Genomic DNA, 12758 nt, shown 5'->3' on the forward strand with positions numbered 1-12758 from the left:
GATAATCACTGATGCACATAAATGTTAGAAAGTATACTTCTTGGCACAGCGTTGAAAATATTTAAATATTAATCTTACTTCATCCAGTCAAATCTATCCTCAACAATGAAGATAGAAATGTTCTATTTTAATTTATCTGAAAAAGAAATTTCACAAAGTACCACAAAGTATACTAATACCACAATAAACAGACTTCGCCCGTAAAAAAAGGTGGCAAGTACATAAACCATTTAGCATAAATAATATAGTAAAATTATCCAATTAAAAAAAGTAGTGAAATCCAAATATTAGGCAAGTGTATTTTTTCACCATAGCAAAAGTTAAATTTTTGAAAAAAAAGTTACTTGCCGGACGTAATGTCCAGGCACAGTGGGAAATTGAATCGTGTGTGAGATGCAGCAATAGCGTAGTACAGCAAATTTCATGTTAAAATCCAGAGTAAAGTTAGCCGAACCACAGACGATTCTATTTCTCACTGTGCATGGACATTACGGGCCCGGCAAGTAACTTTGTTGTTCCTTTTTTTTTCTAAAATTTAACTTTTGCTAAGGTGAAAAAATACACTTGCCTAATATTTGGATTTCACTACTTTTTTTAATTGGATAATTTTACTATATTATTTATGCTAAATGATTTATGTACTTGCCGCCTTTTTTTACGGGCGAAGTCTGTTTATTGTGGGATTTCATAACGTTTTGTAAAAGTATAATATTTAAAAAATTAAATAATTCTTTTAATTTTTCTACAGAATTTAAAGAAAATTTCCACACTTCTCATTTTTTGAAACAGCAGCGCTTAACTAATAAAATAATATATATTAATATTGAAAAAATATCACAGTCAACACATTGAATTTACTGAAATTTGTAATGCATTCTGCATAAATGAACTTCATAATTAATGCCCCGGCTACTTGTTTAATGTTTTCAGTTTGACTATAATAAAAGTTTGATTAAATTTTTCATAATCAATAAACATACTTTCAACATATAAAAATAAGTAAGTAAAATGTATGTTTTAATTAATTTAATTTTCTGTTTATCAACATTTGACTTTTTACCACCATCTGACCTTACCAGACTTCACTAGTTACATGAACTACTTGAGTTGATACTGGGGCAAGACTGTACAAGCAATTCGCAATGCTTTGAATAAGCTTCAATCAAGCATATATTCAAAGCTGACAATGTCGTTTTGCATACAACGTTTCTTTTTAGCACCAATTACTATCACATTTATGCTGCTAATTCTTGACAAAGGTGATATAGAAGATAAATTGGCGAGTCGTCCTCATAACATATCCTGTGCCAGAGTCCTCAAATGTGTTCGTTTCGCTAATTTCTATACACTGTTGAAACTGGTCGGATTTCTGGTGCTGCAAAATAGAGTGGAAACCATTAATTTTTGGACTGAGTTTCAATTAAGAATAAACGTGCATTTTTTCATCCATACCAATGACCAGTATATTGCCTTTGGCCTAGAATACTAGCATAGGTAACAGAGGAAAACAATTAATAGTTATTAACTCAATTTTTCAGAATTTCACCCAATGAGTCTCATCCTTAAATTATGGCTGAGCAATTGATGACGTTTTTCTGAATATTGGCTTATTCTTACTTTGCCAATCTTTCAATGCTTGCATCTTTGCCTGTTTCTATTACCAGAATGCAGGAGTGAAAAGCCCAATTGTTGATTCAACTCCAATAGTCAGTATGTGTGCGAACCTTCCTCCTTGGAGTTTTAATTCAATTGTACCAAATGTATTTAAGTCAAAGCACAAGTATTACTATTTGCTATAATACACTTGCACAGTGACTGTAAAATACTAAATGATAACATCTGAGTAAACCTAAAATCAAATTCATCATTTAAAACTCTCAATTCTTCAAAGAAAATAATATTTTAAAGAAACATGAATCATTCCATTTGTTAATCAACATTTGACTTTTTACCAACATCTGACTTTGCGAAACTTCAGTAACTCCATCAGCTGCTTGGGGTGATACAGGGGCATGACTGGACAAGCAATTCGCAAAGCTTTAAATAAACTACAATCAAGCATATAATTAAAGCTGACATTGTCGTTTTGCATACCACATTTCTTTTTAGCACCAATTACTGTCACATTTATGCTGCTAATTCTTGACAAAGGTATAACCTATCGGACAGTTGAAACCCACATCAGTTTAAAGAGAAGAAACAACTAAAAATGTATTTTGTTAATGATTTCATACCTGGAAGTTTAGCATATGGTTTTCAAATACTTTAACAATTTCTTGCAATTAATATGCTCTTGATAATCACCGATGCATATAAATGTTGAGAGTATACTTCTCCTTGGCACAGTGTTGAAAATATATAAATATTAATCTTACTTTATCCAGTCAACTCTATTCACCCCCAGTATGATAACCTATCGGACAGTTGAAATCCACATCAATTTAAAGAAAAGAAACAGTTAAATATGTATTTTTTAATGATTTCAATACTTGAAAGTTTAGCATATGGTTTTCAAATACCTTAACAATTTCTTGCAATTTATATATACTCTGGATCATCACCGATGCACATAAATGTTGACAGTATACTTCTTCTTTGCAGTGTTAAAAATATATAAATATTAATCTTACTTCATCCAGTCAGCTCTATCATCAGCAACTCAATCCACGCAGTTTCATCCTCAGCAATCAAGAGACACGGTGTATATTATATTTTAATCTTTCACTCCACACAGCTCGACCCTTAGCAGTCAGATAATAAAAACATCACTATTTAATCTGCAATAAAATCAAACAAAGTACCAGAAAATATATTACATTTTATATCATAAAATTCATTTTTATACTTATCTAATCTGTTGATTGCTTTATGTAATTAAAAATCCTTTTAATGAGTATAACCTCATCAAATTTAAATAAGAACAGCCTAATCATGTTTTTTCATTTATTTATTTCATAATTAGGTTCAAATTGTTTTAAGGTTAATACTGTCAATCTTGCAGCTTAACCCTTTAACGTCCAAAATGTCAAAATTTCTTGCACGTTTTCAAAGTGATTTTTTCCTATGTAATTGGCGTTGAAAAAATTCTTGAACCACATATTCTGATGTAAAATTGCATGCTCTTTCAGAATTCGTTGCCAGAATCATGATAAAACTCACAGGAAAAGAGATATGCTCGATTAAAACATAAAAAACACCTAAATTTTCGAAAAAAAAAATTTTTAGGATTTTTTTTCGAAGTGTTACGGTGAAGATATCACCTTGCGACCGTGATCAAAGGTGATCATGGGAGGTGAAGTTTAACAGGGAATTTTTTTGTTGACCTTGAACCATCGCTTCTTTACAAAATGGCGGAAAAAACGATTTTTTTTTTTTTCAATCTTCATCGACTTTTTTCTCGAAATCTATGGTCTTTAGAAAAAAATTCATAAAAACAAAAATGCCTTAGAATCGCTCAAGGAACATTCTCAAATTTTTTCAGAATTTTGTGAGACTATTTTTGATTTTCCGGGAAACTTGTGAAATGGAATTTTCAAAAATGTCTCCAAAAATTCTGAAAAAATTTTAGGATGTTTCTCGAGTGCTTCTAAGACATTTTTGTTCTTATGAATTTTTTTCTAAAGTCCATAGATTTCGAGAAAAAAATTGATAAAGTTGAAAAAATAAAAATTCGTTTCGGCCGATGTTTTGAAAACCTATTGGTAAAAAAACGTTCTGTCTACGAAAACTCGGAAAAAATTTTACAATATTGCTCGAATGATTCTAACTTATTTTCATTCTTTTTTCAAAGACATAGATTCCGACAAAAATTTCATCCTTTATTTCCATTTCATTTCGGCAGATAAGCGTAATTTTTGGTCTCATGTATTCATGAATATTCGTCTTTTTTTGTTCTCTTCTTTCGTATTTTTGTACATACGGATGAGTGATAAATAAACGAAATCATTAATTTCATACATTATGTCGCGGAAACGTGTAAGATCTTCTGAATATGAATCAGATTCTTCAGATAGTGATTCAGAACGCAACGTATTGATTCCGGATCCTGACTATTCAGGTTCCGATGATTCTGGTTCCGATTTTGATTCAGATTGCGAACATGAAATACCCAATATCACTTACAATAAAGCTCGTGCAAATTATTCTGAAAAACAAGATAAACTTGAAAAAGGTCATGAATTCACTTGGATTGAGGGTGAAAAGTTACACCCTGATTCTTGTGAAGATAAAGTATTATTGTCCGAATCGCAAAAAAAGAAAATACGTAGGAGCGAACCTTTTCAATTGTTTGAAACCTTTTTTCTATTGAAATGAAAAAATATATTATTGATGCGTGTAAAGACAATGGTTATGATCTGAAATTGAAAGATCTTGATACTTTTATTGGAATAGTTATTATTTCTACATTCAATCCCAGAAAATCACAGAGAGATTACTGGTCATCTGATCCGTATTTATCTAATGAAGTAGTTTCTTCTGCAATGTCTCGCCAACAATTTGAAATCACAAAATCTAAATTGAAGTTTTCAAAAAACAAAGACAAAGATTCAAATGATCGAGGATGGCGCGTTCGTTCTCTACTGAAACTTTTTCAAAATAACATCATGAAATTCGGAATATGGAGAACTGCTCTATCCGTTGATGAGATGATGGCCAAATCCTATGCAAAAACTGTTTTGAAACAATTTATTCGAGGAAAACCGATAAGATTTGGTTTGAAATTTTGGGGCTTGTGTACTTCGGACGGCTATCTACTAAATTTGGATCTTTATTGCGGCAAGAATTCTCAAATTGGAGATAAGTTATCTAAATGTGCTTTAGGTTCACGAGTAGTATTATATTTATTACAACCACTTTTTCAAATAATAAGTTATAACAAAATTTCTCAATTTCATCTGTACTTTGACAACTTCTTCACGAACATGGATTTGGTAATACATTTGAAGAAATTGCGTTTGAAATGCACTGGTACTATCAGAGATAATCGAGTCAATGAAAAAAATGTGCTTGATAAGAAAGCTCCAAGAGGGACATATGTGGTGAAGCACGACGTAAACAGTGGCATAAATTTCATTACTATCATGGATTCGAAGCCCGTCTCAATAGCTTCAACTGCAGCAGGTGTCAATCCTCTATCTATTTCAAAAAGATACAGCGCAGAGGCTAAATCTAAAATTGAAATACCTTTTCTGCAAGCTTTTCACCTATATAACAAATTCATGGGAGGTGTTGACCTGCATGACGGACATTGCAATTACATACTCCCAAGTATACGATCAAAAAAATGGACATGGGTAGTTTTTTTGAGACTTATACAGACGTCTATTACTAATTCTCTTGTAATTTTCAATGCTGCTAACGATGGAAAGAAAAAAGTAGGAATAAAAGAGTTCACTATTTCGATTGCCAAATACTACTTACAAAAAAGTAGTCGCAAAAGTAAAGCACATGGACGATCTAATAGTGACAAATTGAGGATTTGTTCGAATGGAAACTGTCCAATAAGAACAAGAATTTTCTGCAAAACATGTAATTTAAATATTTGCAATAAATGTTGGCTAAAAAAGCACACCTAAAAGTATGAATAAGTGAGAGGCAAGGGGACTCACGGAAAACAAGCACCCCAAGACGTGAGAGGCAAGGGGACTCACGGGAAAAAAGCACCCCAAAGGAGACAGAATTTTACCACGTCCACGCCGTAGTCTCTGGGTAACGCTAAGAGTAAAAAAATCTTCCTAAAATTTGCACAGAAATCGTTTTTTACCAATAGGTTTTTAGAACATAGCGGCCGAAACGAATTTTTATTTTTTCAACTTTATCAATTTTTTTCTCGAAATCTATGGACTTTAGAAAAAAATTCATAAGAACAAAAATGTCTTAGAAGCACTCGAAAAAACATCCTAAAAATTTTTCAGAATTTTTGGAGACATTTTTGAAAATTCCATTTCACAAGTTTCCCGGAAAATCAAAAATTGTCTCAAAAAATTCTGAAAAAATTTGAGAATGTTCCTCGAGCGATTCTAAGGCATTTTTGTTTTTATGAATTTTTTTCTAAAGAACATAGATTTCGAGAAAAAAATTGATGAAGATTGAAAAAAAAAATTCGTTTTTTCCGCCATTTTGTAAAGAAGCGATGGTTCAAGGTCAACAAAAAAATTCCCTGTTAAACTTCAACTCCCATGATCACCTTTGATCACGGTCGCAAGGTGATATCTTCACCGTAACACTTCGAAAAAAAATCCTAAAAATTTTTTTTTTCGAAAATTTAGGTGTTTTTTATGTTTCAATCGAGCATATCTCTTTTCCTGTGAGTTTTATCATGATTCTGGCAACGGATTCTGAAAGAGCATACAATTTTACATCAGAATATGTGGTTCAAGAATTTTTTCAACGCCAATTACATAGGAAAAAATCATTTTGAAAACGTGCAAGAAATTTTGACATTTTGGACGTTAATGGGTTAACCTGATTTACCGTAATAAACGAAGTAAAACATATATCTAGGAGATACACACAGACACACTGTTTACGATTGTGTGCAACTATATTTACGTTTACGTCTACTGACGTCACTAAACCTACGTTAAGCAGCCAACTTCAGCCCGAGACATACACTCTGGCTGGAGAAGAAGAAGAAGATTATGAAGGAGCAGAATCTCAATTTTCGATATGTATATAGCTAACTCAGTATGAGATCTCTGGATTGCATGAACCGTTTTTAATGTTCATGGTCTTAAATGAAAGCTTCTTCCAAACTAGTTTAAGGAAAGCTTTACTTAAATCATGACAGTGGATCATTCACGGAAATAAATCGATTTGAAAAATGAGGCGGCCAAACATACTGTATAAGTTAACGGTAGTGCTCGGCGGTATAGAAATGTCATTATCTACTTTTATATGTACTTGCCGTCGAGACACTAACGTGTCTCTTGATATATATATATATATATATATATCATTCTCATCGATCTTCGATTATTCCAGCTATTTCCTGCATATTTACAAAACAATCTGTTATTTAGGAAACAATAATAATATTCACTAACATATATAACAGAAAGATTAAGACTGAATTAAATCTAAATATTAATTGTTAAATGTTATTTACCTTCTAATTTGTCCATCGTAATCCATTATATCTGATCTAAATATCCTGAGTAAGCTTAAAGTATATGCTGGTATGTAACTGCGTATATAAATATATAAAAATATCTAGATTCAATTTTTAAACATACGTACAAACCAAGTTATGGCAAATTTAAATGATGAAAGAAGATATATTTATTAATACAACCTTCTAACCTCATTAAAATTAGTCACAAAAGATCAATGTATGTTTAATTCTTGTTTCTGCATACCTTTATATATGTAATCTGTTCGATCTGCCATTCGTTCATCTGCTTTCTGCATTTTGCTAACACAATCTGTAATTTTGAAAACACATACTATAATAATAATATTGATATACACATTTAATATTAAAACTGAGTAAATAAAAATCAGATATTGAAAAATGTTATTTAACTTTTAATTTGTTCTTTAAGATGCATTGAAACTAACCTAAATAATCTGCGTATTACGGGTTATAGACTATACCACAACTATTTTCCTTGTTTTGGCATCATTTTGATACCAATTACTTTATTAATTGAAATGTGATGAGCGTTTATAAACGCATGGTTTTCTATTAGTCACTCTATTTCCTGTAACCTATAAAACAAAGAAACCACAAAGTACCATTGCTCAAATATTTAAATAATTGTTCTAACAAACAATACTTATCTAATTGATTTCTGGATCACTGCCATATAATTGATGCATCCAAATTTTAACTATGAATTCACGTGGAAAACTCACGTGCGAATTATACTATCAAAACAAACACTTCGATGGATACTATACAGGGTGTAACGAAACGACCGCCTTTTCTCGTAACTGAAGGTTCGGGGTGACCATCCAAATGCACGTGTAAAATTTTGTTCGAATCGTTCAAGGGGTTTAAAAGTTATTTCCATTTAAAACTCACCCTTTTTCGGTCCTTTTCGAACGACTTTAACTATGCATAATAAAGTGGAGAAAGTGAAAAAACAATTGACGAACACCCCACTAGAATGTAAACATTATCGATCGCGCGCGATAATACATTTGCTATTTATTTCATTAATTTGGCTATTAGATTAATTTTAAAAATAGCAAAATCCTTTTCATTACAATTCCAAATCAATTCAATACAAGTATCATTGACTGAATTGATGGAAAAAGGGAGAAGATAGAATGAAAAGGAAAGTATCAAAAGCTAAGATGTCACGCGACTGCACTGATAATTTAATAGGAAACACATCAAGGCATTTTCTTTCTACAAACGAAGGTAAAAAGAATTATTTAAAATCAATTCATTGATGATAGACAAAATTAAACTTACCCATTATTGTTCTCCAAGTTCCTTTACACCGAAGTTTTTGAAAAAGCTTCAAACTGACTCCTCGATGATTTCCAGAATGCACACTTTCATTGATTTTGCATTTAAGAACTCGCGAATTTAAGCAAATTAGGTGTTAACCTACGTTTCTTCAAAACACCGGTTAATTTGACACTTTTTGAACTGTTTGAAGTAGGCTGAAAAGAGAGACACAGAGAGATAGAATAATCAATAATTCGTTTCGACCACTCTTAATCACCCTACTTCAAACAGTTCAAAAGTGTCAAATTCTCCAGTGTTTTGAAGAAACGTAGGTTAATACCTAATTTGTTTAAATTCACAAGTGTTTAAATGCAAAATCAGTGATAGTGTGCTTTCTGGAAATCATCGAGGAGCCAGTTTGAAGCTTTTTCAAAAACTTCGATTTAAAGGAACTTGCAGAACATTTAATGGGTGAGTTTAGTTTTCTCCTTCATCAATGTATTGATTTTGAATCATTCCCTTTAGCTTCGTTAGTAGAAAGAGAATGCCCTCATGCATTGTCTATTAAGTTATCATTGCGCTCGCGCGATATCTTAGCTTTTGATACTTTCCTTTACATTGCGTCAACTCGCTCTTTCCATCAAATCAGTCAATGATGCTTGTACTAAATTGAATTGGAATTGTAATATAAAGGATTTTGTTATTTTTAAAATTAATCTAATAGCCAGATTAAAGAATTAAATAGCAAAAGTATTACCGCACGCGATCGATAATTTTTACATTCTAGCTGGGTGCTCATCAATTGTTTTTCACTTTCGCCACTTTCCATTATGCAGTTAAAGTCGTTCGAAAAGGACTGAAAAAGGGTGATTTTTAAATAGAAATAACTTTTAAACCTCTTGAACGATTCGAACGAAATTTTACACGTGCACTCAGTTTGTCACCCCGAACCTCCAGTTACGAGAAAAGGCGGTCGTTTCGTTACACCCTGTATATACGTCGCGCCTGCGTTGCGGCCATATTGGAATCAGTTTCACACCTATAGCACCAACACATTCGAAAGAGCAAAAGTAAAGGACAGACGATAACGCTTAAACGTGTAAGAGTGAGAGGTCCGATGGAGACACCAAAATTTTGGTCGGGAAGAGAAGAAACGCTAAATGAAATGATTTGAGCTATTAGTGGAACGTAATCGTGAGATCTCAGCATTGCGTGAACCGATTAAAACGTTTGCGATCTCATTCGAAAGCTTATAAAAACATTATATAACAAAAGTTTCATCAAAAATTTCATTAAATGAACCGATCGGAAAATATATCCATCGGAAAAATCGTGAGTCCAAACTTGGCGTAAAAGTAGGTAGTGTCGCGCGGCTCTTTAAATTACTTGCCGCGTAACACTACCGTGTTACTTGATTCTACTACGGCAAAAGAATCAGTTACTTATAACTATAACCGAAAATTTAATTAGAAATCCTGTGGAAACAGAAACTGATGAGCAAAAATTTTTTTGAGAAATAAAAATATGTTAACAGAGAGAGACAGGGAGAGGAGGGGCATCGTTTAATTCCGAATGTTTCCGCCGTTGACAATCAATCGGCCTATTTTCTTTAAATAATTTTTTGCTCACTAATTTCAGATCTCGAAATTCTTAAAATTAAATATTCTATTTTATTTTCAATCGGTTGATTTTTTTGCCGAAGAAGAGTCAACATGTGACTAAACAAGACTCAATGCTCGCGCCGACACTTTCCCGATAAGCCATATTTTTTATAATAATTACAATTTTTGAAAGTTCTTAATACTTTTTTGCAGCAAAAAAAATCAAAAAATTTAGTGCTATCTTTTATTTAATTCATACGACCGAATGTTACATAACCGTATGGGGGGGGGGGGGGTCTAGCTTAACATTAAGCTGGAACCCCCCCCCCCCCCCCCCCCCCGCTATGACTTTAATTTCCTGCCAAACCAATAGAGCAAAAAAAATTTTTTTAGCTAATAAATTGCAAAAATATAGCACTAAATTTTTACACAAACGAAATTTTATTACGCGTTGGAGAGGGTGGGGGGGGGCGTTCCAGCTTAATAGACATGAAAGTTGAATCTAAGGAAAAGGTGGAGTAATTACAAAATTTGGAAGCCAATTCTTGATAGTGAAAGACTTGCAGGTGATTTTGGGCATAAAATATTAGAAATATAAATGAAATAGTTTAAGAAAATTATAATAAAATCATGTAAATGTGTGAATATGAAAAGAATTCATGATTTCAATATTTCATATATAATAGAGCATATATACAGTGTATAAATTTAGGAAATTAAAAGCAGTATACCTAAAAAACAGAGGTTTCTATTACATTAACTGGTATATATTTTACAGTTTATATTAATCAAATGAATAGATTAATGGCACAAGATTACCAGAGAGAGAGCCATAAGGCAAAGTTGATAGTGAGAGTAACACCTAAAAAAAGGTTGATTTAGAGGCATTTTAACTATTATATTCTTAAAAAACGTTATAAAATCCCACAAAAAACAGACTTCGCCTGTAAAAAACAGATGGCAAGTACATAAATCATCCAACGTAAAGTATATAGTGAAATAATATTTACAATTAAAGAAATGAGTGAAATCCAAATGCTAGGCAAGTATATATTTTTATCATGACAAAAGTTGAAATTTTGAAAATAAATAGTAACACAAAAAAATTACTTGCCGGGCCTGTTGTACGCAATGGTATAAAATAGCCACATTTTGAAATTATGAGAAGCAACGCTTGTATTGTAAGATAGCGACATGCATAACATTTGGATTTCACTCATTTCTTTAATTGTAAATATTATTTCACTATATTCTTTACGTTGGATGATTTATGTACTTGCCATCTGTTTTTTAATATTACGCGTCGCGATAAAAGAAAAGATTCAGCAGGAATTGGATATTATTATATGAGCATTTCTCAAGTCTGGTCATCGCCAACGAGAAATGATCGCCAGAACTTAATGGACGAATATTTTTCTAGGTAAAGCTGACGTATAATAAATAATAGTAAATATTTATAAATTAATATATCCAATGTAATTTTTACAGATTACTATAAAGTGTAGGGGTATTGCTGCAGAGACATTTAAGTGTATGTAACAATGGAGCAATAGTTATGGTCAGGTCCCTCCAACTTTCTACTTTCAGTGGGTTAATTAATGTCTCCTAACCAATAGGAGGTGCTGCATGAGAATCACCACCGTCACCACCGTCCGTTACCACGTGGTAACTGCATCACGCGGTAACTGCGGTGAGTCATATGTATAAGTTATGGATTATGAATGTAAAATCCATAAGGTGCATAAGACTTAAACGGCTAATACTGTTTTCATAATATTAAATGAGATATATATGGATGGTTGATTTGAAAGCTTTAGAAATGAATTAAACTTTTTTTTCTTAGTTTTCTCAAACACTTTATTAATGTTTTGTTAATTTGAACGTGGCATATAAATTAAATAATTTAAAAATGTATAATTAATAAAATTACCTTTTGTAAAATTTCGCCTTTCTCTTTATATTTTGATTATCTTCCTGAACTTCATTGTTTAATTTCATGCAATACTGTCTCATTCTGGTAATAACATAATAATCTATATAATTTTTGATAAAATCAAATCACCATGAATTTTGCAAGGAAAGGAAAGTGTATCTATATAAATGTCATTGATAATTTTCTCATAAATATCTGCTTGATGGCAGTACTTCCAAAATAATATTTCTAAATATTGAATGAATTTAAATATTTGTGAATTAGGGTGTTTTAATTTAATATCACTTTTTATGTTAAATAATGCAGCTGCAGGTAAAGGATTTTCTAGATTGGATGGCGAACCGCTAGAAAATGCGTCTTTACAGTTGTCACATTTCACATTATTTCTATAAATTTACATATATAACTAGTCATATAATATATTATGCATTCATTAATTTCTGCACGATAATAATTATGATCTTGATGAACTATAAATTCATCCAATATCCACTCATTTTTATTAACAGCATCGTTCAACTTTTGTTTCAAAGTCATTAATGAAGCATTATTGTTCTTTTTGTTTAATGCTTTAATATCTGATAATTGAATGAGTAGTTTGGATTCTTCGGTTGAAAGGCAATTTCCATATTTTGGAGGTTTAAGGAGGCTTGAACAGCTAAGAATTTTATAGAGTTGGAGGAAAGTTGGTGTTCCAGGATAGTCATTAGAACATGTAGCAGACCTTACCAATCCAAAAAATCTCTATGATGAATATAAAATAATTATAAAAATAAGGAAAAATATCAAATTCTATTTTCTACAAAATTTTAAAAATAATGTG

This window comes from Prorops nasuta, unplaced genomic scaffold (genome assembly GCF_024137725.1).
Source record: "Prorops nasuta isolate Cenicafe-Biocafe unplaced genomic scaffold, Cenicafe_Pnas_1.2 PNAS00016, whole genome shotgun sequence".
NCBI classification, from domain to species: Eukaryota; Metazoa; Arthropoda; class Insecta; order Hymenoptera; family Bethylidae; genus Prorops; species Prorops nasuta.